The 25,365-nt window shown below is 43.2% G+C and overlaps 1 protein-coding gene and 1 pseudogene across 6 annotated transcripts in view; one reads left to right on the forward strand and one right to left on the reverse strand.

The window, feature by feature from the left end:
• Window positions 1–25,365, forward strand: part of ZNF536 (zinc finger protein 536) — a 419,891-nt gene that overhangs the window by 145,308 nt on the left and 249,218 nt on the right. The window lies entirely within an intron of this gene.
• Window positions 15,094–15,225, reverse strand: LOC116861662 (annotated as a pseudogene).

Raw genomic sequence — 25,365 nt, forward strand, 5'->3', positions numbered from 1 at the left:
TGAAATCAGCTGGTGTGGCATACCTTCTAAATTCCGTGTTTCCCTCTGGCCTCTGGTTGGTTAAGGGTCTCCCAAAAAGGGGTCTGCCAGGAGAGACAGGCAAGCGTGCCTCGGTTTTGTTGGAGGATCTCCGCTGTCTGAAAGCTGGGGAGGGAGGCTCAGGCTCCCTGCCATCGCGGGGAGCGGGCCACCCCCACACTCTTGGGAATGTGAGTTTTCCCTTGGGCAGTCCCTGGGCCCCAATGGGTGTCATCCTGAATTTGCAAGGAAACCAGATAGAAACCACAAATTCACAGAGGAGGGGGCAGAAGGATTTTGCGGTCAAATCTAAAATACAAATGGAGGGTAGAAGCAGTCACCACAGGGATTTCATTAAGGAGACCACAGAATTTCGCCTTAAGAAGTTCACACCCATGTGGAAACTGTGCAAGGTCCCATCGCAAGGGGCACAGAGAAGGTTGGGAGGCCCCAGATCTAAAATTCCTGCCTGAAGCCACTGCCACCGGGAATTAGCTGCCTTATTTGGTTACTCTGATGCTAACACCCAGACCCTGCGCTTCCCAGGAGAGCCCACCTAACACGACGTTCCCCAGCCAGCCCTCCATGCTGTGTGATTTCCCTTTTTTCTAGGTGTCTCTGTTCTTACAAGAACATCAGATAATGGCTCTCATGTGAGCTAAAATTAAGCTCTCAGAGAGTTGTAAGTGCTGTTTTCTTTCTAGTGATGGAAATTGTACCATAGGGACTTCATTCGATGATATCACATGATGGCAGAAGGACAGGGGGAGGGGACTGTGGGGCAAAATCGTAATGACGTATTTTTCCTCCGTCCTGAAAATTAGTGCATGGGTAGATCAAAATACGACAGGGTAGATGCTCATTTAATTCATAAATTGCTTGGTAATGTGGAATCCAACCAGTGGAGTTGTTATTTAAGACTGTGGGAATGCTGAACCCCAAGGGCATTTGGAAACCACTTTTACATTATCCACATGGCCCAATGTGGTGCGTCAATCCATTTATGTAGTCGGCAGGTACATAGGACACCTACTGTGGAAAGCTGTCCCGGGAAGAAGTGGTGTGTGGGGGTGTGGGAGGGAGTCGTGTCAGGTGTACATGCTGAGTAAGGGGGACAGAGCTGGGGTTCACACAGCCCACCATTCGCTCCCTCCTTCAGCCAACAACCGTATATGGAACTTCGTCACTAGGCCCAGGTTCCTGCTACTACCACGTTCATGGTGTATTAGGGAGGAAACTGTAAGCACAACTTTCATGATAAATACACAGGTGGGACATGAGGAGCAGAAGCAATAGTATCAAGGAAGAGGGTTCATGTCTTTTATTCATTCATTCATTCATATGCCCTTTCAGTAATTCATTCATCCCCAAGGCTTTTATTGGAGACTTAACTATCCACAGGGGATATGATGATGAGCAAAAAGAGTCCACTCCTATCTCTGTGGGCCTTAAGTCTGGAGGGAGGAACAGATATTCATTAGAAAATCACATGAACAGGGGCGCCTGGGTGGCTCAGTGGGTTAAAGCCTCTGCCTTCGGCTCAGGTCATGATCCCAGGGTCCTGGAATCGAGCCCCACATCGGGCTCTCTGCTCTGCAGGGAGCCTGCTTCCTCTCTCTCTCTCTCTCTCTCTGCCTGCCTCTCTGCTTACTTGTGATCTCTGTCAAATAAATAAATAAAATCTTAAAAAAAAAAGAAAGAAAATCACATGAATGAAAACAAAATCACAACTCTGACAAGTGCCTTAGGGAGAGGTACCTGGAGCTCTCAGAACCTCTGGCAAAAGTGTAATCTCAGCACTCTTGGGTGGGGGTTGGATAGGCACAGCATAGGGAAGAACACAGCAAGTGCAAAGGCCCTGCAGCAGAGGGGCCTCGGTGAACCTGAGGACTGGAAGGTGGGTGGTGGGGCTGGGAGCCTAGAGGAAGGGGAAGTTGTGAGCTGGGTGGGAGAGAGAGGTGTGGCCAGACCACAGAGGCCTTGTGGGTGTGTTAGGGGCTTCAGCCTCTCTCTGAAAAGCAATTGGTGGCTGTTACGCAGTGGCAAGAATAGTTTAAGTGTTCATGTGGGAGGATGGATGCAGGGAAACCAGGAGAAGAATGTGTGGTGGTGGTTTTAATGGGGTGATGGTAAAAGAGATGGAGAGAAAACGGATAGAAACCAACCCCATGTGGGGAGAAAAGCTTTTGGTTCTGAGGGAGAGTCCAAGGAGGACCCTGCCACGAGAGCTGGCCGGGGCAGGAGAGCCAGGCCGGGGAAGCACACGTGCAGATGGGAACACGACAGATAGCTTAGCTCAGCCAGAGGCCCCTGGTGACCCTGGCTGGAAGTCAGACACGGAGCAAGGAACTTCTACACACCAGACCCCCTCGGTTATGGATCTCTTTGGTGGCCCAGACCTTCCTGTAAAGGACTTAAATTTCCCCCTTTGTATATTAGAGGATTATTTATATTTTCTGAAGCTGGTCCAACAGGTGTGCCCACCTATCGCCTACTTCTCCATTATGAACCTGTACAAATTGGGTAATTGTGTGTGCAAATGTGTAGTTAGGTGTCTAACTACCAATAGGTGTGTGTGTGGGTGTGTAATTACTGGATTTGCATTTGTAAACCCTCATTTCCTTAAACAACCCTCTCCCCACCCCTACTTCTCTGCCACCTCCTTGCCCCCCCAGCGCACACATTCCCAGGCGTATGGTGCAGCCTGGTGTACCCCTCCCATGTGCTCCAGGGCGGCGGAGGAAGCCTCCCCAGGGCCCCCCCTGTGCCCCCGTACCCCTGTGCTCCCCCACCTCCTCCCCACAAATAGAGAGGAAAATGGCATCATCTCCCCTTCTTCTGTATCGGGGGGTGATTGTTTGCTCTGCTTGTAAACAGTACGGTCTGCAAGGTTCCCCTGGGAAGTTGCTTCTCGACCTCCCCAAGCGAGAATCACCACCTGTGAATGGCCTGGGCTTGCGCACGGTGGTGCTGGAGAGACAGACCGTGGCTTGGGGAAAGGCACTGGCTTTGGTGTCGCACATATCTGGGGCTCAACTCAGCTGCTCATGGGCCCTGCTACCCCTGCGGATAAAGGTAAAGCACATAAAGGGTTTAGTGCCTGCTTGCAAAGTCGGTCGACATGTTGCTGCATCATGGAACCAAGGGCGGGGCTGGTCCTAGGCATTCTGCAGGGTGTGGAAGGGACAAACCTTAGGTCGACCTTAATTGCTGTCAATTTTCATGTCATCGGTGGTACAATATTAATAAAAATGATTTTTTTTTAAAAAGCTAACATGGGACAGGTACTTTATGACCCTACAATCATGTAGTCTACAAAGCCAACAAATTGTCACTTTGGGAAACCATAAAGGGAATATGAAGTAACTGAGACATAAAAGTGGCAATTTTTCCCTCAGTTTGCAACCTTCTATGGTAAAATACCCGAGATGCACATTTGGTTTGGGATGGGGCAGGTTGTGGTTTAAGGCTGAGACCCAATCCTGCCGGTGGGTGCAGACCATTGACCCTGACCTGCCACAGTTGCTGGTCACGATTTGTCCTGTGGGGGGCGCCTGAGGGGGCTTCAGCTGGGTCATGATCTCAGGGTCCTGGGATTGAGCCCTGTGTTGAGGTCTCCCTGCTTCTTCCTCTCCCTCTGCCCCTCCCCAAACCAGGATGCTCTCTGTCTCCTTCCAATAAATAAATAAAATCTTAAAAAAAGTAAAAATAAAACAGAAATCGCCCTGTGGGAAGATGGCCCAGGGTCACCCAGACCTTTGGTTGATCTGCCTGACGAGATCCGCTCCTTCCCAGGATCCTGTGCCGGGACGATCCCCTGTGTCCCCCTCGGTGCCACTGGCCATCAGGTTTTAGCACCATGTTCTTTCTTGATGTCAGACTTTGCCTCTGCCATTATGAAATGCCTCTGCCTTTTGCGGAGTCTCAGACACAGGAAAGGATCCTCTTCTCCTTTTTTGTGGAATAGGGGTTTCTTATTCTTTTAATACAAGTTAAGTCATGTTTGGAGTGTAAGATTTACAATAACTAGATCACTTACATTTTTGTTTTCAGGTTTTTTTTTTAATAAAATTAGTTTTTTAGAGAGATTCTAGGTTCACATAAAAACGGAGCAGAAAGTAAAGAGATTTCCCATATACCCCCCTGCCCCCCCATACTGACAGCGTCCCCCGCTTTGGACAGCCTGCAGCACAGCGTGCATTTGGTACAACTGATGAACTCACACGGACATGTCACTATCACCTGAAGTCCATTACCACATTAAGGTTCACTCTTGGTGTTGCCTGTGGGTTTGGACAAACGTGTAATGACACATAACCACCATTGTAGAGTCTGTATAATATCGTGTACATTATAAACTATGGTACGATAATTTAAAATGCTTCTCTGCTCTATTTCATTATGTTTTTAAAGATTAACTTCTCATCAAACCAAAAATGCCAGTTACAAAACAAAAACTAAAACTAAAACAAAACTCCATCCTTTTATTCAGTTGGAGAGATGCTGGGTAACTTCCCCCACTCCCATGCCCAAGAGGATGATTCTGTCTGTAGGGGGGAATTTGGACTGGTGGATTTCTTCCAAATAAGGGATCACATGCCCTGTGTTCCAGGGTCTGTAAAATAAGCAGTTTGAAAGGAAATGTCCAATTTGACTTAAATTTTCTGAATCAATTTGAAGTTCTAGAAATTTGTGGTTTACTTTTTTTTTTTTTTTTTGGCAGTTTCTTCAGATTGGTTTCCCCCATCCATTTTTTTGTTTACACACTCAGTGTAGATTGCCAGTAGTCCCAGAGCAGCAATTTCCAGGAGGAGAATCTGCAAGTTGTTTTAGGGGAGAGGGGAGATTTTCTCGGGATGAGTCCTGTCTCCTTTTTGTGATGTGCGGGCAGTCTTTCCAGGGCTTCCTGACCCTCCTGCCCCATAAAGACCTTGACCTTGCTGCACACCTGCTTCTTCCTCCCCCACTTCTTGCCAGAGCCCAAAGTCACTGGTTGGCTTTCTCAGGGCCCTAAGGTCAAAAACCTGTTGGAACGTGTGACTTGAGGGCTTGGATTACAGAGACTGAAAGGACACCAGGGTTTGTGACTCAGGGGTAAGAGGGAGGGTCCCTGTCCCTGAGTTTGCATCCTAAATCTCAAGGCTCACAAACACATCATGCACACAGTGTCCAAACCCACACTTTGCACCATAAATGGAGCGTTTCGCTGCAAAGAACCCTCGCTGGCTTGGGGCTCTCCAGCTAGCCTCTTCTCTTGTCTATTTTTCCAAACAAAACAACACATGGTAAAACTGCACAGGACTAAAAACACACACACACACACACACACACACACACACACGTATAAACCTGGTGAACTGTGAACAAAGCTCATGGATTGTGTCAATGTCAGTTACTGCTCGATAATGTACTGTGGTTATATACAGTGTTACCATTGACAGGTGAAGAGTATGCCGGATCCCTCAAAATTGGATAAGCGCCTGTGAATCTACAACTGTCTCAAGACAAAAAGTTTAAAAGAAAAAGCAGCTTTCGGTTCTTTGTTTTATGTTGTCATTTCCATCCTGCCCTTGAGCATTTGGGTCCTGTGTATTCTTCACGGATCTGTCTCATTTATTTAAATGGTAATTTGGCTTCACTGTTAGGAGCTGAACTCAACAGTGAGACCTCCTGGTGATTATCAGGTATGAGCACGTGGAGAAGGGGATCTGGGAAGACTCTCGTTCTTACAAGAGGGTAACCTGTGCTTTGAAATACGTGGATGCCAGAGAGAAGAATCCTCCAGTGGAGAGAGGAGAGTATTGGCTCTTAACATGGAGTTAAGAGCTTACGAAAGAGACCAGGTCTAGGATATTAGAAAGCACAACACAGAAAATAGCTCATGATTTCCACATTTCATTTCTTCCTTTTCTTTCTAACTCTTAAAAGTTTGAACTAATTACAGATTAACAGGAAGTTGCAAAGACAGTACCGGGAGGTCCCACGGACCCGTGACCCAGTTCCCCCCCTTCCTTATATCCTATGTAACTGTCACATGCCGTTGCCCTTTGAACAATGTGGGTGTGAACTACACAGGTCCACGGATCTGCAGATTTTTGGAGGGCTAACTACAGTGCTGTAAATGTATTTTTTTATTCTATGATTTTCTTAACATTTTCTTTTCTCTAGCTCACTTTATTGTAAGAATACAGCATATACTACATATAATATACAAAATATGTGTTAATCGACTTGGCATGGCTTTCATTCCATAGTAGGTGATCTGTAGTTAAGTTTTCGGTGAATCAGAAATTATCTACAGTTTTTCAACTGTGTGAGGAGTGGGGTCGCGCCCTTAACCCCTGCCTTGTTCCGGGGTCAAGTGTAATAGCAAAACCAGGAAATTGACGTTGCTATGGCGTCCGCATAGTTCCGTGTTATCTGATCACATCTGTGGATTCCCTAAGTACCACCGCAGTTGAGATACAGAACTCTTCTCTCAACCACAAAGACGTCCCTCAAGCTGCCCCTCTTTGCTTTTACTCCCTCCCGGCCCCATTATTCTAGCCCCTGGCGATCACGAATCTATACTCCCATCCGTATGACTTTGTCAATTTGAAAATGTGAGATAAACGGAATCATGCGTTATATGATCTTCTGGCCTTGGCTTTTTCACTCAGCATACCACCTTTGAGATCCATCCACGTGACAGCATGTCCCCACATGCTGTGTCACCCTCCTGGGCCCCTGCGTGGATGGACCACGGTTTGCTTGACGTTCACCTCTCGTGAAGCTCTGGGGTTCTTGCCAGCTTTCAGCCATCACAGATCATGCTGCTGTGAACAGGCAAGTGTACAAGTTTTTGCGTGAAACTAGGTTTTCGTTTCCATAAGATAAATGCTCAGAAGTGCGGTTACTGGGTCATATGGTGTCTGTTTTGCTTTTGTAAGAAGCTACCAAGGTTTGTAAGAAGCTACCAAGCTTCAAGAGTGTCTGTACCCATTTTCTCTCAGGCTCAGCGATGTAGGAGAGGACGGGTTTCTTTGGAATCTGGTCAACACGGGGTATTCTCACTATTTCTGATTTTTAACTGGCCTGGCAGGTGGGTCATGGTGGACCACTGTGGTTTTAATTTGTTTTTCCCCAATTCTAGTGAGTATCTCTTTCACTTTTTTGAACATCTTTCCATGCGTTTATATGAACATCCTTTATATCCTTTTTGGTGAAATATTCAATCGTGTCTTTGGCCCATTTTTTAAATGATGTTTTTGTCTTTTTACTGTCAGGTTTGAGAGTTCTTTGTATATATTAGATTTAGTCCTATGTCAGGCACGTTGTTTGCAAATATTTTCTCCTGGTCTGTGGCTTGTCTTTTCATCTTCCGAAAGGGTCTTCTGCAGAGCAAAATTTTTTATTTTGATGAGATCCAATTCATTGATTTTACCTTTTATGGGTGGTGCTTTGGGTGCCTGAGAGCTATTTGCTGGGGTCCTGATGACTTTTTTCCTGTGTTATCTTCGAAAAGTTTTATAGTCTTATGTTTTACCTTGAAATCTGCGATGCATTTCAAGTTAATTTTTGTGTAAGATGTGAAGTTTAGGTAGAGGCACTTCTTTTTCACTCAGCGCCTTTGTCGAAAAAACTATCCTTCCTTCATCAAATTACTTGTACATCTTTGTAAAAAATGCAAAATGTAGGGGCTGCTTGTGGTTTGTGTATTCTCTTCCACTGACATATGCGTCTTGATCTTTGAGAGTAAGAAAGAGGGACTAGGGTCCATGTTGGGGGCAATAATGGGCGTGGCCACGGGAGTGGGCGTGACCTGGGGGTGGGCATGGCCCCAGGAGTGGGCGTGGCGCCCTCTCTAGGGTTTGTTCGGCAAAAGAGCACCAGTAAGGGATTCCCCAGCCAGTTTCTCCCCTGCGCGCCCCAGACACTGCTGTTTTTGCCCTCCCTTCCCTTCCTTTTCTTGCTTACGCATGTTCTCAGATTAAAGTGGGATTTTCTAAAACAGATTTTTCTATCATGGGGTAAAAACCGTAAGTAAACAGAATTATCATAACAATTTAAATAGTAATAAAATATGTTTTTCTGTTTCTATTCAAAGAAGGGAAAGGTAACTAGAGGAGATGAAAGGAAGATCTGGATTTGTGGGTGGTAGGTGTGTGGGCTTTTTTTCTTTTCTTCTTCAATAATAGGTACAGAGTTTTCGGAAGGGACTTCAAGGCAAAAGGAAAAAAATAGCATATACTGTTATGGGGTTATTTTTATCTTTCATTTTTATGACAACTTATTTGTACTTAAGAGAATCTTTCCAAAGAGTTAGAAGCATCATTAAATAAAGACTGTGAAATGTGCAATATGGCTTATTTATTTAAATGTTAATTGGTCCAACGAACACTTCTAATTAGCTCTATATTTGCTTAGCAAAAAGTTTTACAAATTCCAATTGTGAAAAGCAGCTATTTTGAGCTGGTAAGCATGTTGCAGCCTCAGCTATGATTTTTCTATAGTTCTCAGCCCTTGAAGGCACAATTTAATTTTTCATGTATGCATACTAGCAACGGTAAACACTTGCGAGTGTAAAGAACCTTCTTTAATTAGCCGCACAACAATTAAAGGATTCACAAACTAAATTGAACCCTGTCTCGGTGCTTACTAGCTGAATTCCACCACCTGTCACAACAGCGCTTTGTTCAATCTGTTATGCAAAATCATTATAGCAATATAGCGGAGGGGGAAAAAAAGAGAAAACAGCAATTATTTCTTACTTTTCTCTTGAATGGGTTATTTTGGGTTATACTGATGTCAGGTTCATTGAAGCTAACCTTTTGAAATCTGTAACAGCATAATACTTCTAAGGCAGTCTCACGATGGCTAGAAGAGTATCTCGTTTTACCCTTTCGGGAGGAAGCCGTGCTCATCCTTAAAGTGTGTGAGGTCTCTGATCATTTGGAACAACCTGTTCTCACTGTCCCAGGCATCTCTTATGCCCCCTTCTCACATGGAACCCTTGGCAGGTTCCTGTGTTACAAAAAACACACAAACCATCAGGGATGTTCAAGATGCAGTTCTCAAACTGCCTTTCCTCAAAGCATACCACGTCTTATTATCTCACTGGTTCTCCTCACTATTAAAAGATATGTGCGCGTGCATGTGTGTGTGCGTGCATGTGTGTGCTTTTTAATTTTTGAACGTTAAAAAAATTCCTTAAAAAAAAAAAAGGTTTAACAATTTGATTTAAACTGACCTGCCCTCCCGCAGATTGGGTTGGAGGGGAGCGCTCACCCCTTTGCTGTTTGCACAGACAAAGGCTTTATTGTAAGTCCCAAACCCCAGGCCTGACACGGCAGACTTCTCCTTGTAGTCGAGGAATAAATGTTTACATTCGGTGTTGCCATCCTCCAGCCTCTGGCAAGAATGCCGACAGCTCCGTGCGCGTTCTCGGGCAGAAAGGAGGGGAAGGGGTCCTTGGCGGGTGGGAGCCCACCTCCACTGTCAAGCTGCACTATGAGATGCTCGTTGGCCGTTGCTTAAAACGGCATCAAGAACATATTGTCAGTCCCAGCCTCTGAAGCATATGTGATCTGGGCATTTCAGACGTTGGAGTGATTATAGACAAACAGCCGGGCTCATTCAGGGGGCCCGCGTTTTCCGGCATCACTATATTTTTTAGAAGTCTCCTCTTGACGTCATTTCATGAAAATGTGCAGCGAAGACAAGGGAGCCCTTTGAAAACCCAGACTCTTTCCCAAAAAAATGCCGCAAGAAGGAAAGTGAGAGCCAAAGGTCAAAGGCTGAGCAAGAATGTGTTTCTCTATTTTTCCTGTTTCTCAAGCAGAGAGGAAACGCTTAGGGTTACGACATTCGGGTCATCGAGACCCTCTTCAGCCAGGTCCGGGAGGGAGACGTGCTTCCCTCTGCTTGCAGCTGAGGACCCGGCTCTTGGGCTGGTCCCAGGTCGGCGCGTGTAACTTCAAGGGAGTTGTCGTCCACTCCCTTGAAGTCTGGGAAATGCATGCCTGATTCGAAGTTGCAGCCCTGAGGGGAGACTCCTCGCTCTCTCCCCCAGCCCGGGCTGCTGCTGAGTTGGCGGCCCTTCTCCTGGTTGTGGGTCCAGCTGCTCTCTGATTGTGCCTGGCTCCTGCTGCTCTCCTGCCTGCAAGGGGCGGCGCCAGGCCTGTGATGGGAGCCTGCTGGTGCCTCCGGGGACAGGATGGTCACCTAGTAGGCTCTCATCGAACATCTGCTGCTCAGCGTACATGGAATCTCCACTTGGCTGCAGAATTCATGGGAATTTAAGGGTGAATTCAGGCAACTGAATCCTTTTAGCTTTTCCTTCCACTGTCCCAGGGTTTGACTGTCCTTCCTTCCTTCCTTCCTTCCTTCCTTCCTTCCTTCCTTCCTCCGTCCCTTTCTTTCTCTCTTTCTCTCTTCTTCATCTCAAATCTCCTTACCACAATGTACTGTTTGTTCTTACCCGTGTTCCTCGCTGCCAGTCCTGCAAAGACAAATGGCGCGGAGAATGAATGGCCTTTGGGTCAGCGCTGCCTTGTTTATGCAGCTTACCATGCACACAAACCTGGGTCCGGGCCCTCAAGAAGCCGCCCTGCCCTCCTCCAGTCTGTTCAGGGGAGCCCAGTCTCCCCGAGGAAACCTGCAGACAAGCTCCTTGTGGTGGACTGGCAGAAGCCACCGGCTTCCCCTGTTCCAACGTCCCAGGAATTTCATCTGTGTTCACTGAAGGCTACTGGAGGTAGTGTGGGCTTAGCGGATAGAGGCACGCACAGCACACGGAGAAAGTTCCAGCAATTCCGTTTATCAGTGGCTGACTTTGGGCAAGTGATTTAAGCTCTCCATGCCTATTTCCTCAATTATGGGCTTGGTGATGGTAAAACTGTTTTTACGGAATTGCTGTGGGAACCAGGTGAAGGGGATCAGCACAATAGGAAGTGCACGTGGAGGGTTGCTGGTCGCCCTTGCTACTGTCCCTCTTACTGTCATCCTCTGCACCACTCCCCGAAGTTGGAGGTTTTCTAGCATGTGGACTCTGAAGGGTGAGGCACTGAAAGCAACTACAGGAATCCCTAGACCAGCTCCTGACCTCAGGCTGGACAGGGTCGTGAGCTCACAGACCAGTGCCTTCCAGAAAGATTCTCGAAGGACACGGAGCCACTGCTGTGTCTTCGTCCTCTGGATACAGTCATCTCGTCTGGAAGTCAGATGTTCGGAACCAGCCTCGTCAGAAGGTGCGTCCCACGTGTTCCCGCCCAGGCTTCCTGCCTATTGGAAACTGGAGAATGTGAGGATACCCTCCGTCTAAGAGGCAGGACTTCCAGCAGATTCCTGGAGAATCTCCGTCCGAGTCAGGAGTTACTACACATTGTCTGCTGGAGAAATGTGTGTGATGTGCTGGGCACACAAGAGGGCTACAAACACATCTAGCAGAGGGATTTTAACCTCATGCGGGTGTCTAGGAAAGGCAATGACTGATAAAATGTGGTGAATGCTGGGAGAGAAGCAGCCTAAGGAGGGAGAGGGAGGCAGGAGAGTTTCACCTAGTCTGGGATCCAGAAATGTCCAACAGGTACCAGGGGCACTAGTCATCCCTGGGCTGCTGGGACCGGGATGGCCTCTGGCATGGGGTTTCCTCTGAAATCCGCACCCCTTTGCTCTGGGCCAGGAGACATCAGAGTGATGGAGGAAGGCTCTGCTTTTTGGGGAAGGATCATTTGCAGGGCCATAAAAACCTGAGATAGGAAATGCATATTTTTAGCTCTGAGCATTGAGGAAGCTTGGGTGATCTGGCAGAGGTTGGAGTCCATTTCATAGCTGTTCCCACCCTGAGAAACCAGACGGCCAGTATTTCTTTAAAGGATTGAACAATGTACCCAGCCCAGTCCAGCCTAACGACCGACACAATGACCCTTGGTAAATGTCATTGCCGTGACCCCATGACTCCATGACTCCATGACTGCCTCCAGCGAATTTGGGTTCTGTCATGAATGTGCTCATTTAAACCAGGGACCGCATCTTGCTGTTTCCCCATAAATCACTACCACGAGAAAGTTCCTCATGATGATAACTTTTGAAAAAACATACACTTTTCGAACAATCGAGAGAGATCTGCAAGCCAAGGGGAGGTCGATGAAGAAGAATGAGGGTCTTTGGCAAGCCCTATGGCTCCAGCACGTCAGACCTGCCTCGCCTGTAAGAGAAAGGATCTGGTATTGGCCAAGGTTGTGGCTTCTCTTGTGACTGTCCCTTTGCTTGCTAGCCTAGCCCGCAGCAGGTGTCTGGATAGGAGAGAGCCAGCTGACATCTCCATCCACTCCTTCCTGTCCTAACCTGTCCCATGTGACCAGCAGATGGATTCTATGGGGCTCTGGATGCCAAAGAACCTACAAGAGAGTGTTTTCTTTCTTCTCACTTTTATATACTTACATTTGACTAATTCGTCTGTCATTACAGACAGGCTTATTTTGAAAACTCAGAAAACAGAGAGGAGCAGCTAGAAGGAAAGAGACATCCCTTAGTGATCACCAACGTTGGGTCTTTGCTGTGTATCCTTCCAGACGATTTTACGCATTTGTTTTCCTTTGTTGTTGTTGTTGTTGTATATAAAGTGGGATTGTACTTCACATGCCATTTTATAATCAAGGGCTTAATTTAATGTATTCTTCTGTATCCTTTTTGATGAGTGCAAAACAATTGTAGAACTCTACTATGATTTTTTTATTCAGTTGAGTCCTGGGGGTGCCTATTTAGATGTGTGTGTGTGTGTGTGTGTGTGTGTGTGTGTGTGTGTGTGTGTTTGCTTGCTCCTCTCTCTCTCTTCTGATGTGGGGACGAGGCTCGTTGTCTTTGGCTCATAGAAGGTGACCAGAGTTCTCTTTCTGGGAAGGGAAGTGACTGTCTTGGAATCAGTGGCATTGTTTCCTCAGAACTAGTAGGCACCGCGAATGTCTGCCTTGGCAAACTCCTTACCACTCCTGAAGGTGTCTCAGGTGCATGCGTGGGTCGGAGGTGGGGACAGCACAAATGTGTCCTTTCACTCATGCGTGGGCCCTTGTCTGTGTGCACGTGAACCTATGTGCACAGATGTCTAGGGGAAGTTCCACGGTTCTTCATCCAGATTTCCAGTGACTGAATCCAGACCATCCAGACATCCAGAAAAGGGTGAAAATCTAGTATAATTGGCCTCTTCAGGCACTGCCCCAGCTTTTGGGGGGGTCCCCTATGGGCGTCACACATCCTCCTGTGTCATTTTTGACGAATGCATGGGATCCAGTTCAAAGTGCGCCCATCCTCCCTGTTTTCTGCTCCCTTCCACCTTCATCCCATCACACCTTCGTCCTTTTCATTCATTCCCTCCAGTGCTTCCTCCGTAATCCTTTCCTAGGCTGTGGCCCCTTTTCCTGGAACTAAAAAGTCACCCATTCTAAGGCCGTCAGAATCTTCTTGACCTCTGATGTGAGCTGGGAACTGCTCACCCCTCCGCTGCTTTCAGCAGCTGAGAGGGATGCTGGTGGGGGCTGTGGAAGGAAAAGGGGGAAGGTCATCAGGAGGTCTCACTCCTGAGTTGCAGTCTGCTTTTATTTTTTTCTGTTATTCGTTACTTTTCAGCCCATCCATCCGTCCGTCCGTCCATCCATCCATCCATCTGTAACACTCTGTGTATCCATCCCTGTCATCTAGAATGGTGTCTGCATAGTGTAGTTGTTCATTAAATACTCATTGAACGGAAGCATGAATGAATGCATGAATAAAAAGACAAGAGGTCTTGAATTTGGAGAGTTTACTTCCTATCAACAGCCCACAGCAGGACTCCCCGGGAGACATCCCCTGCTGGCATTCCTCGTAGACCTTATTCTGCCGAAATGGTGTCTCAGGACCTCCTCATCGCACAGAGCTCTCTTTCCTAATGGAGTTAACATCCGGCCTCACTTTCTCCACTGGGATCCCTGTCTCCCCACCCCATTTACCCCAGCCCATGGCCGCAGGCAAGGAAGAGGGCCATCTAGTTACACTTCTGTTAACTTGGATGGACATCATTTTAGCGAAATCTTTGTACACGTTCTTAATTATTTCTTTTGGTTTAGTTGCTAGATGTGGCATTGCGGGTTAAAGGAAGGTGCACATTCACGAGTTTTTTGCCCAGTTGCCCCATCCTTCGGGCTTATCATGTCACATTATTACTTCCCCAACACGCACAAGTGATACCCGTGCCCCTTTCCTTATATTCTACCAATACTGAGTATTATTTAGCAAAGTGATATCAATTTGATATGGAAAAGTGTCTCATTTTGCTTTTCATTTCTTGAGCTTAACAGAGATGTATATCTGTATTTTATATGGTTCTCGATCTCTATCTTTTCTCTTTCTATCTCTCTATATATCTTGAATGGAATGTCTATAGTTCTTTGGTGAGTTGCTAGTTTATGCCCTCTGTGTGGTGTCTTTTTGAGTATTTGAATTTTTCTTTTGAATTGTAGGGTCTCTTCATACATCAAAGATATTAACTCTTTGTCTTGTACATATCTTGTAATTATTTCTTCCAAGTTTTTCACTTGCCTGTTAATTTTGTACATGGCGTTTTTTTTTTTTTTTTTTTTTTTTTTTTTTTTTTTTTTTTTTTTTTTTGTTTTTTTTTTTTTTTTTTTTTTTTTTTTTTTTTTTTTTTTTTTTTTTTAAAGATTTTATTTATTTATTTGTCAGAGAGAGAGAGAACACAAGCAGGCAGAGCAGCAGGCATAGGCAGAGAGAGAAGCAGGCCCCCCACTGAGCAAGGAGCCCGATGCGGGACTCGATCCCAGGACTCCGGGATCATGACCCGAGCCGAAGGCAGTGGCCCAACCAACTGAGCCACCCAGGCGTCCCTGTACATGGCGTTTTTTAATGAGATAAAGGGATTTACGTGATCAAATCTTTTAATCTATTCCTTTGCTGTCTTTGGTGTCATGTTTTGAAAATAATTTCTTACCCCATTATTGTATTAATATACTCCTAAATTCACCTTCTTATGTATTTATGGTCTTATTTTTAAGTATAAATATTTAATCCATCAAGCCTGTATTTTGATATATATTATCAGGGCAAATTTTTGTATACATACATTACACACATATATACATATTCATAGTTTGCTATTATGAAAGAGATTTTAATTAGCAATAATCGTGCCTCAGATAAACCTCATTGGGTACAATACTGCCCCTGCACAAAGCTTATGAAAGAGATTTTAAAGTTGTACTTTCCAGCTGATACACAGAATACATAGGAGAACTATTTTTTATATAAATAAAACAAGTCTTGAAAGTCACGTCAGAAAAATAGAGAATGAAGAGTGAAAGTTGTATTTATCTTCCCACCTCCACCCCAACTCTAGTGCCTTCCAAAGAGGTAAGGATTTTCAGCACATTGGTGTATCTCTATCTATATATATGTAAATGCATAAGGATATAGGAGTGTGTGTGGTTTTGTTTTGGTTTGTTTTTTTGTTTTTGTTTTTGTTTTTCACAAATACAGGGAAATCTTGTATGTGCTGATTTGCTAGTAGCCTTTGTACATTTAAGAATATAAAAAATTATTTAATTCTCTTGCACCTTAACAAAATACTGTGACATGAATATAGCATAACTTATTTCAGTCTTTCCCAGCTGGTGAATGATTGTAACATGCCCACACTTCCTCTAGTTAGAAAAATGTTGCAGTAAATATTCTGGAACATACCTGTATATTTCTAGGATACAGATACCTGTAAGTAGCACTGTTAGGTTGGAGGGTATACACGTTTGAAATTGTCATGGCTATTGCTGAAATGTTTTTTCTCCTCATTGTGCTTATTTGATTTTTAACATTAATTTATTTTTTTTTTTTTTAGTTTTTATTATTGAAGTACGGTTGACATGCAATGTTAGGTTAGTTTCAGGTGTAAACATAGTGATTTGACAATTCTGTACACTGTTCAGGGCTCACCACAATAACTGTAGCCACCCAAAGAAAAATAAAACAGTAATCTGAAAAGATATATGCACTTCCATGTTTATTGCAGTATTATGTACAATAGCCAAGATAGGGAAGATGGAGGTTTTGTGTTTTTGTTTTTTTTTTAAACGGGGTACTAGTTTACATATCCACAGATAGTGTGTGAGAGTGGCCACTCTCTCACACCTTTGCCAGAAGTGTGGAAGTAAAGATATAGTTTTTGGCAATCTAAGACACTGAAAGTATTTTAATTTTATGTACATTTTCCTTAGCATTTTCACAAAGGTATACTTTCCATTTACATGACTTCCTCCTTAAATGTCCTCTTCATATTTTTGCACATTTTGCCCTATAATTTGTTTCATGCCCCCATGACGTGAAAGAGGTCTTTATACGTTAATGTCCATATTTTTTTGTGGCAGAAAAACTTCAAAAACTTTTCTATCTTTTGATTAATGGTATTGGAATCTTCTAAGGACTATGAAAAAAAATCTCCTATCTTTTCATCAATAATCTGGTAGGGTGGTTTTTTGTTGTTGTTGTTGTTGTGGTTTAGATTTATTTATTCATTTTTTGAGAGAGAGGGAGGAAGGGAGAGAGAGAGAGAGAATAGAGAGAAAGAGCAGGGGGAAGGGCAGAGGGAGAGAATCTTCAAACAGACTCCCTGCTGAGTGGGGCTCAATTCTATGACCCTTGAAATCATGTCCTGAGCAGAAACCAAGAGTCAGACCTCAACTGACTGAGCCACCCAAGTAAGTGCCCCAATGGCCTCTTTTTCTTTTTTTAAAATTTTTAGATTTTATTTATTTATTTGACACAGAGAGAGAGAGAGAGAGAGAGAGATCACAAGTAGGCAGAGAGGCAGGCAGAGAGAGAGGGGGAAGCAGGTTCCCTGCTGAGCAGAGAGCCTGATGTGGGGCTCGATCCCAGGACCCTGAGATCATGACCTGAGCCGAAGGCAAGGCTTAACCCACTGCGCCACCCAGGCGACCCCTGCAATGGCCTCTTAATTTTAAAACATTTTTGTGTGAAAAAATTTGCGTGAAGTATTTTTCTAAATGATGACCTATTGTCCCAATACATTTACTGGCCCATCTTTTATTTCACTGTGTATTTGAATCATCTCTGTTGAAACCATGTGTCTCTTTGGTGGTTCTCTCTGGCCTTTTGACTTATTTGTCTACTTTTGTGCACTGCCCACTATTTCAGTCCTATTATTTGACTATATTTTGATTTGATAGTGTGCATGCTATCTTTTTATTCTCCTTTTGCAAAACTTATTTGACAACTATCACATTTTTTCAGATAAATTTTAGAGTTTCCTTGCTAAATTTGATCTCACTGGCAAGTTGACTTGGATTTATAGATTAATTTACAGAATCATCTGTCCATCTATGAACATGGTATGCCTCTTCATTTTTTTCAGGTTTTATTTTATGCCCTTCTATAAAGTTTTTGTCTTTTATTTCATATTCATATTCATTATTCATAATATTTCTTATTATATTTACTTCTGGATATTTAAAATTTCCTCTGATAATTTATAATTTTTTTAGTGTATAAGAAAATCATTTTCAGTATATTGATTTTTAATCTCTTACTGCACATTTATTAGTACCAACAGTTTTACATTTTATTCTTGGAATTTTTTATGTATAGTCAGTTCTCGCTGCTATTCATGGAAGTTTTGTCTGTTCCTTGCCAATAATTATATCTCATGTTTTCTTTTTCTTTTTTAAAAATCACATTGTTTGCTTTGGCTAAACCTTCCAGGACAGAGTTCTTGTTGCTAGCTTTGACAGAAATGCTTTTGATATTTTGACATCAAACATAATGTGTGATGAAGGCCATTTACATTTTTGTAAATTAGGAAAAAAATGCTGAGTTTTATCATGTGCTTTTGGGATACTGTTGATATAATATGGTTATTCTCTTGGAAGATACTACTATAGTGAATTTTCAGATTTCCTATTGTTGAATGATTCTTGAATTATTGGAGTAAACTCTAGTTGTTCTTTCATGAATGGTTAATATACTGCAAGGATCATTTTACTAATAGCTTATTTCAGATATTTACATTGATTTTAATAAATAATAGTGTCTTGTAGCTTCTGTAGGTAGTAGCTCTAGTAGTAGTAGTAGTAGTAGTAATTATTACTACTAGTAGTATTACTATTAGGAGTAGTAGTAATAGTAATAGTGATATCTATTGCTCCTCCCAACTCCCCCAGGTCCTCCCTCCCCTTCTTTTTCCTCCTGCTCTTTCTTTTCCTCTTCCTCTTCTTCCATCCCCTCCTTGCCCATCTCCCACTATCCCCCCTTCCTCCATGTCACTGAGTGCCCGATTAAGTCGGAGGTCTGCTCCTCCTGCTTCTCTTCCTCCTCCTCTCCCTCTGTTTTCCACTGTGCTGTTCATACTACCACTATCCCAGTCCCAGAGAATCTGAGGGGTTTTCTGTGCTCTGGGACAGTTTATAAACACAGAGATAATCTATTCCTTTGAAGGTCTTGTAAACTATGAGCATAAAACTGACTGGGACTTTTTTTTAATGTAACTGTTTATTATCTTTTAAATTTCTGCTACAGTTACTATTTTATTTAACTTTTCATTGAGTCATATCTGATCCTTTTTTCTAGATAGTTATTCATTTTGATATAGATTTTTAAGTTCAATAGTATGAAGTCATTCCATGTTCCATTCTAATTTTCAAGTCTCCTTTGTACCTGAAATTGTTTCCCCTTCTTCAATCCTAATACTGTTTGCATTTTCTCTGTTCTTATCCATATTGCCCAGTTTATTTATTTATTCTTTTTTGGTCTTTTCAAAGAGCCAGCTTCTCTGTGTCCTTTTTTTTTTTTTTTTCTCAGAAGTTTAGAGGAGGAGGGTGTTCTATGTAATTAGTTTCTGATGTTATTTATTTAATTTCTTTAGTTTTATTTATTTTAGAAAGGGAGAGAGAGCAGGAGTGAGGGGGAGGGGCAGAGGGAAAGGGAGAGAGAGAATCTCGTGCAGACTCCACATTGAGCTCAGAGACTGACAAAGAGCTCAATCCTAGGATCCTGAGATTATGACCTGACCCGAAATCAAGAGTCAGACACTTAACTGACTGAACCACCCAGGTTCCCTTCTGCTATTATTTTTATTAATCCCTTCCTTCTACTTTCTTTAGGTTTATTTTTATGTCTCTCCCCAGCTTCCTGAATTGGAGGCTTTGTTCATTTGTTTTCAGGCCTATTCACTTTCTAATCATTACATTTCGGGTTATAAAGTTTCTTTGGAGTACTATTTTGGCCCTTTCCTGACAATTATGTCTTCTCTCACTTTACTTTTAATTTGAACATGTGTGTAATATGACTTCTGTGTTTTGGAATTTATTTTTGCATGTGTGGCCTACAACATGTGACATTTCTGAATCGTTGCATGGGTTTGTGGGAAGATTTCGAATTTTTGTTAAATATGGAGTTCTGTCACTGTATTCTTATTTTAAAATTTATTTTCAGAATCTCCTTTTCCTGTGATTATTTGAGGTAAGATGTAATAGTTTCCTGATGGATTTTTCAATTTTGCGTTTTACATTATCTTGGGTTTTGCATTATTATATATCTTAAGCTTTGTTATGAAATTCACTGAAGCTCGTGACTATGCTGGTTTCTTGCATTTTTTTAGTAGATTGTGGCCTTTTTATGGATATAAAAATGCCTCTTACTTATTTAATATTTTTGCCTTAGATTGTATTTTTTCTGATACTAATATCGTAATACCTACTTTTGTTTTGCTAACATTGTCTTTTCCATCTCTGTATCTTCAGCCTTCATGTGTAAACTGACTCTCACAAAAATAGTATAAAACTGGGGGATTGTGTACATATATTTAGCCTAATCAAATATCTGATATTCTCTCTCTTTTAGACATGATTTTAAGCCATTAATGTTTATTAAGTTTACTGACATGTTTGGTTTTATTCCTGCTATTTTATGTTGTCTCTTTACCATGTTATATCAAGTTTTGTTTATTCTTTACTCTTTTATTGTATGAATTAAGTTATCTCTTTTTTTAAATTTAGAAATTATATACCTGGCATCTAGTCATATAGTGGTAACCTTTAATTTCTAACATATACATTTAAATTTGTGTGTGTGCACATGTGCGTGCTTGTGTGTGTGTGTATGAATGCACATAGACACTCAGGATCCATTTCCTCCCTTCAACAAAACAAGAATCTGAACATGCTTTCACTTTTTATCTTATCTGTCATCTCACCCCAGTCCACCCCCTTTCCTCTTCTTTTTAGGTTAAAATGATCCGTGATTTTCATTCCAGACTTTTTCTTAACATTATGCACTATGCATTATTTAGATTTAAATATAAATTTTAACTGACGTTTTGTTCACCCCTATTTTAAAATCTTGTTTCCTCTGTTAGGGTAAATCTTTCAGGGAGAGAGTCTGACTCCTTTCATGTCTGAAAATATGTGGTTTTTAAAAAGTCTTGCACTTTGCCTGGGTGACTCAGTTGGTTAAACGTCTGACTTTTGATTTTGGCTCAGGTCATGATCTCAGGGTCATGAGATAACTCTCCCGCGTGGGCTCTCTGAGCTCAGTGGGGAGTCTCCTGGAAATTCTCTTCCTCTGCCCTTCCCCCCACTTCCACACTTTCCCACTCTCTCCCACTTGCACTCTCTCAAATAAAGAAATTGTAAACTAAATAAATAAATAAAACCTTGCCCTTGATGCTATGTATAGGAGTCTAGGTTCAAAATAACTTCTGTCAGCCCTGTGACAATATATTCCTTGATTGTTTTGAAACATCCAGTGTTGATGAGAAGTCCTACAACAAACCCATTCTGACTCCTTTGTGGGCAAGCTGTTTCTTTTTTCTTCTCTCTTTTCATTTCTTTCTTCTTTCTCTTTCTTTTTAACATTCTTTTTCTTCTTCTTCCTCTTCTTCTTCCCCTTTCCCCTTCCCCTCCTCCTCCTCCTCCTTCTTCTCTGATTGCTCTGTCTCCATGTAGTCATTTCCCTTTTAGGGGAACAATATTCTCTTCATTCTTTCTAAAGATACTAGTTAGAATTTTTAATTAAATTGTCCCATTTCTAAATTACTTTTGTTTCTTTTTGTTTCATCTTGGTTCTTCTTTTTTATGTGTGTTATTAGCTTCCCTCACATTTTTAATGTAGGTTTTCAGTCATGAGTGAGGGGAGCTGACTGGTCTTCCTCCTTGCCTCTGTAGTTGTGTTATGCCATGGGCTTCCGCCATGTTTGTGACTCCTCACTGAGTTGCGCTCTAGGACAGTCAGACTCCAATTTTCAATGTGTGTGATGGGTGAGGCAGGCAGGAGGGTAGGCAGGCTGGACTCACCTGCCCCTCCCCCAATCTCCACCACAAGGGCAAGAGAACAAAAGAGCAGGCCTTCCCTCTGGCAGTGGGAGACTGGAGTCCCTGACTCTTTACCAAGGCTGCCCTTCCATTTTGTTCTCCACTCTCTCAGAAAGTACTTTCAGCTCTTCTCTGCTTCATTTCAGGGCCCTGTTCTCATTCTAGGACACTGTTCAAGTCAGGAGTTTCATGCCCTTGCAGGATTGTATTTGGGGCCTGGCTTTGGGGATGAGGTTCTCTTCTGCCACCATATTTTTATTCTGAGTCGAGTTTCTCTGGATCATCTCATTTCTTCCAAGTTGTTTCTCTGGAGTATATTCGAAGCTGTGTTTTTGGTCTACTCCTATTTATCTGATCCAGTCTATTTTCTATCTTCTGGAAATACCTCAAAATTTCTGGCATGCTGGTGCCCCCTTCTTGTTTTTTAATGCCATTAGGGAATTATCCTGCATGGGAAAAAAAAACAACAACAACAAAAAAAAACTTTTGTGTCATTTCCCAGGTGTTGGGTGGCAGAGAAGGAGAGTAGACATGGCCTTGTTTGCTGCCCGGATACAATCAATCACTGCTGCTTTTATTTAAACTTTGGCTTTCTGGGTTTTAAGAGTCAGTGGGATTTATTCAGGTGATTAAATACATCATAAGAAAGTAATGATAATATTTTCTTATTTCCAATATTTGTGGTTCTTATTTGATTTTCTTTGGTCATCGCATTGGCTGGAACTTCTGTACCAATATTTCGAATTGTAGTGACAGTATCTTGACACCTTTATTTTGTTTTTAATTTTGATGAAAACACCCCTAGTATTTTACCACCAGCCATTTTTTTATTAAGCCTTTTATTTTAATAAAAAATAAATAATTTTTTAATAAAAAATAGAAATAAAAATAATAATTATTTTTTAAAGATCTTATTTATTTATTTGACAGAGATCACAAGTAGGCAGAAAGGCAGGCAGAGATAGAGGGGGAAGCAGGCTCCCTGCTGAGCAGAGAGCCGGATGCGGGGCTCGATCCCAGAACCCTGGGATCATGACCTGAGCCGAAGACAGAGGCTTTAACCCACTGAGCCACCAAGGCGCCCCCCAAAAAATAAAAATTATTTTAAGTATAGTTAACATCCAGTGTCCTATTTGTTCCAGGTGTACAATGTAGTGATTCAACAACCCTATACATGACTCAGAGCTCATCAAGACAATCCCCTTCACCTGTTTCTTCCATCCCTCCCCCTCTCTCCTCCCCTCTGGGGACTACCAGTTTGTTCTCTATAGTTAAGTGTCTGTTTCTTGGTTTGTCTCTGTGTTTTCATTTTGGGTTGTTCTGAAATAGAAATTTTGATGATCTTGTCCTTATATCACTAGGTATTTTTTTAAAAGTCAGAAATGAACATTCAATTTTGTTAAAGACTTTTTTTTTTAAACAATCTGTCAAAATGATCTCATGGATTTGGTTCTCTGGCCTAAGGGTGACTAATTGCCATACCTTCACACATCCATGAAGCATTCCTGTAGCGAGGACACCATCCCCAGTCTACTCACCATGTAGAGCCTTCTCTCCCTCTGGAGACGGCAGCCTTAGCCAGGTTACGCTCCTTCATTATTCTCCCAGAGCTGGGAGTAGAGTGTAGATGAGAAGAAATTAACTTAATGGCCTTTACTCCATTGAATCTAAACGGTAGGCAGTAAATGATTGTTGAACTTAAGGGAACTATTTAGTCTTGCAGGGTTTGTTGTAAAAATCTAAATATCCCAGGAGAGAAGCTACCTTGGGTTTGTGTCCATTTCCTCATGAGAAAACACCTGGATTTGTCCAGGTCCATGATGCTTTGGAACATCTACTGTAGCCTAGGCACGGAGCCAAGGGGATTGGCAAAGACAAGACATGGGCGGCTCCTCTGAAGCTGTCAGGCGGGCTCAGGTGGGAATGGCTTTCGGTGACAGTGGACCAACTCGGTAGGTCCTGACTCCTTCATTCAGTCATCCCGTAAGTGCCACTTGCTGGGAATCACATTTTAATGAACATTACTCAATTAAAACATTTCATCATTCTCAAGCTCATTCGTTTAGAATCTTATTTATTTCATCCCAATCCAAACTTTTTTGTTACCTAATTTAAAAAATTATTTCCTTATTTGGGGAGGAGAGGGGCAGAGGGAAAGAATCTGAAGCAGACTCCATGCGGAACGTGGAGCCCAAGGTGGGGCTTGATCCCACCACCCTGAGATCATGACCGGAGCTGAAATCAAGAGTCAGACACAACTGACTGAGCTACCCAGGCGCCCTGCTAGTTACCCAATTAAAAAAAAAAAAAAAGTGTTGAAAATTGATCCCTGCTACGTGGAGGTGGGTTTTCTTTAACTTTAGTTTTCTTTTCAAAGACAAGTTTTCTTTTCTTTTTTCTTAGAGAAACAAGGCATGCCCGTGAAATAATTTGGAAAATACACTAATAGTGTTCAGAAGGTGTTCTATTCCACCCCCCCTCAAAGATAAGTTTATTAACATTTTGTTATATTTTCTCACATTGTCTTCTCTCTCTCTCTCTCTCTTTTTTTTTTTTTGTTTCAGAATTGGAATTAGACTGTAATTATAGTTTTATGTTTCACTTAAAATTATATTATGAGCATCTTCCCCTCTTCTGAACTATCTTTCGAAAGCCTGGTCTGAATGCCGAGCCTCTGTAGAGCATTGATTTACCCGCCCCTGTGCGCACGCGCGGACATTTAGGTCAGTTCTGTCTTTTGTTACTGTAAGTAGCGTTCTGTCTTCATCCTGGTCGTGTTCTAGGTTTGTGAGAGGGCTGGAAAACCCACTCATAGGTCATACGTATTTTTGAGACTTGATATACGATGCCAAGCTGATTTCAGGGAAATAGTACCAGTTTATGCCCTTCCAATGCCCCGTGTCAGGATGTTCCTTACCTGTTCCGGCAGCGGATACTGTCCTTAAGCACACGCATGTGCACATGTGCCTACTTTACAGGCGATAAACGTCATTTCTGCTGTTTTAAATCAGATTGCATCCAAGACATGGCGCATAAAGTACACTTGGGCAGTGAACAAGAAGGGAGCTGGTGATGTCAATGATCCAGCAGCGTGGGGACAGGCAGGAGGTGGGCAGGGGCATCGAGGAGAAGGCACTGGTTGGCCTGCGTCCGAGAAGAGGCAGCGAGTTTCCTCCCCTAGTGTGCTCACATCTGGGGAGGCTTCCGCGTGAGGTCCCGCTCACCACAGCTCGCCCCATCCAAGTAGGACTCCCGACGTGTCCCTGCTCCTCGGTGTCCTTGCCAGGCACGGAGAAGCCATCAGCGACCCAGGGAGCTCAGTGAAGAGGAAAGAGAGCGGAGCAGAGCAGGGACAGAGTTCTCCAGCAGGCACTTCTGGGGACTGGAGCAGAGGCCAGCTGGGGATGCCAGCCCCAAGATGAGTCACGGTCTGGTGCTTGCAGGAGTTGGGCACCAAGGGTGCTGGGCATCTGCGGGACCCGGCCTGCACGTGACACTCCCAGGGATGTCACGGGGAACTGCTTTCGAGTGGCTGAGAACAGAATGTGGCTTAATGCTTTTAACAAGTTAATGTTTGTGCTCATGGGTTCTGTGCACATTTAAGAATTAATTAAATCCTTTAAGGAAGTCATTTATGTTTGAGACGAAAGAAGACACTCACGGGCCAAAACACCCCCAAGAAGAAGGTCCAATCACCGCTCGAGCGCCTTGGCATGGCCCCGCAAGGCCAACTTTCCTGCACCCCTATCCACGGTGTTCTGTAATATCCTTAACCCGTTCTTCCATGAGGCTCCCGGGGAGGCATATTAAACTTGAGTTATTTCCAATTTTGTCTAAGGTATCTCTATCCAATGCAGTTTCTTCAAAGTCTGCAGCGTGGGATTCAAAATCTCTGAGCATCATCAAAGTCTTAGGAAAATATATTACCAGGAAGTAGAGCTGCTACTTGTGTGTTAATTACAACAAGCCCGGCTGCTGCACCGATAATCTCCAGCGTCAGAAG

Source organism: Lontra canadensis, unplaced genomic scaffold, assembly GCF_010015895.1.
Source record: "Lontra canadensis isolate GAN:19392208 unplaced genomic scaffold, GSC_riverotter_1.0 scaffold202, whole genome shotgun sequence".
NCBI classification, from domain to species: domain Eukaryota; kingdom Metazoa; phylum Chordata; class Mammalia; order Carnivora; family Mustelidae; genus Lontra; species Lontra canadensis.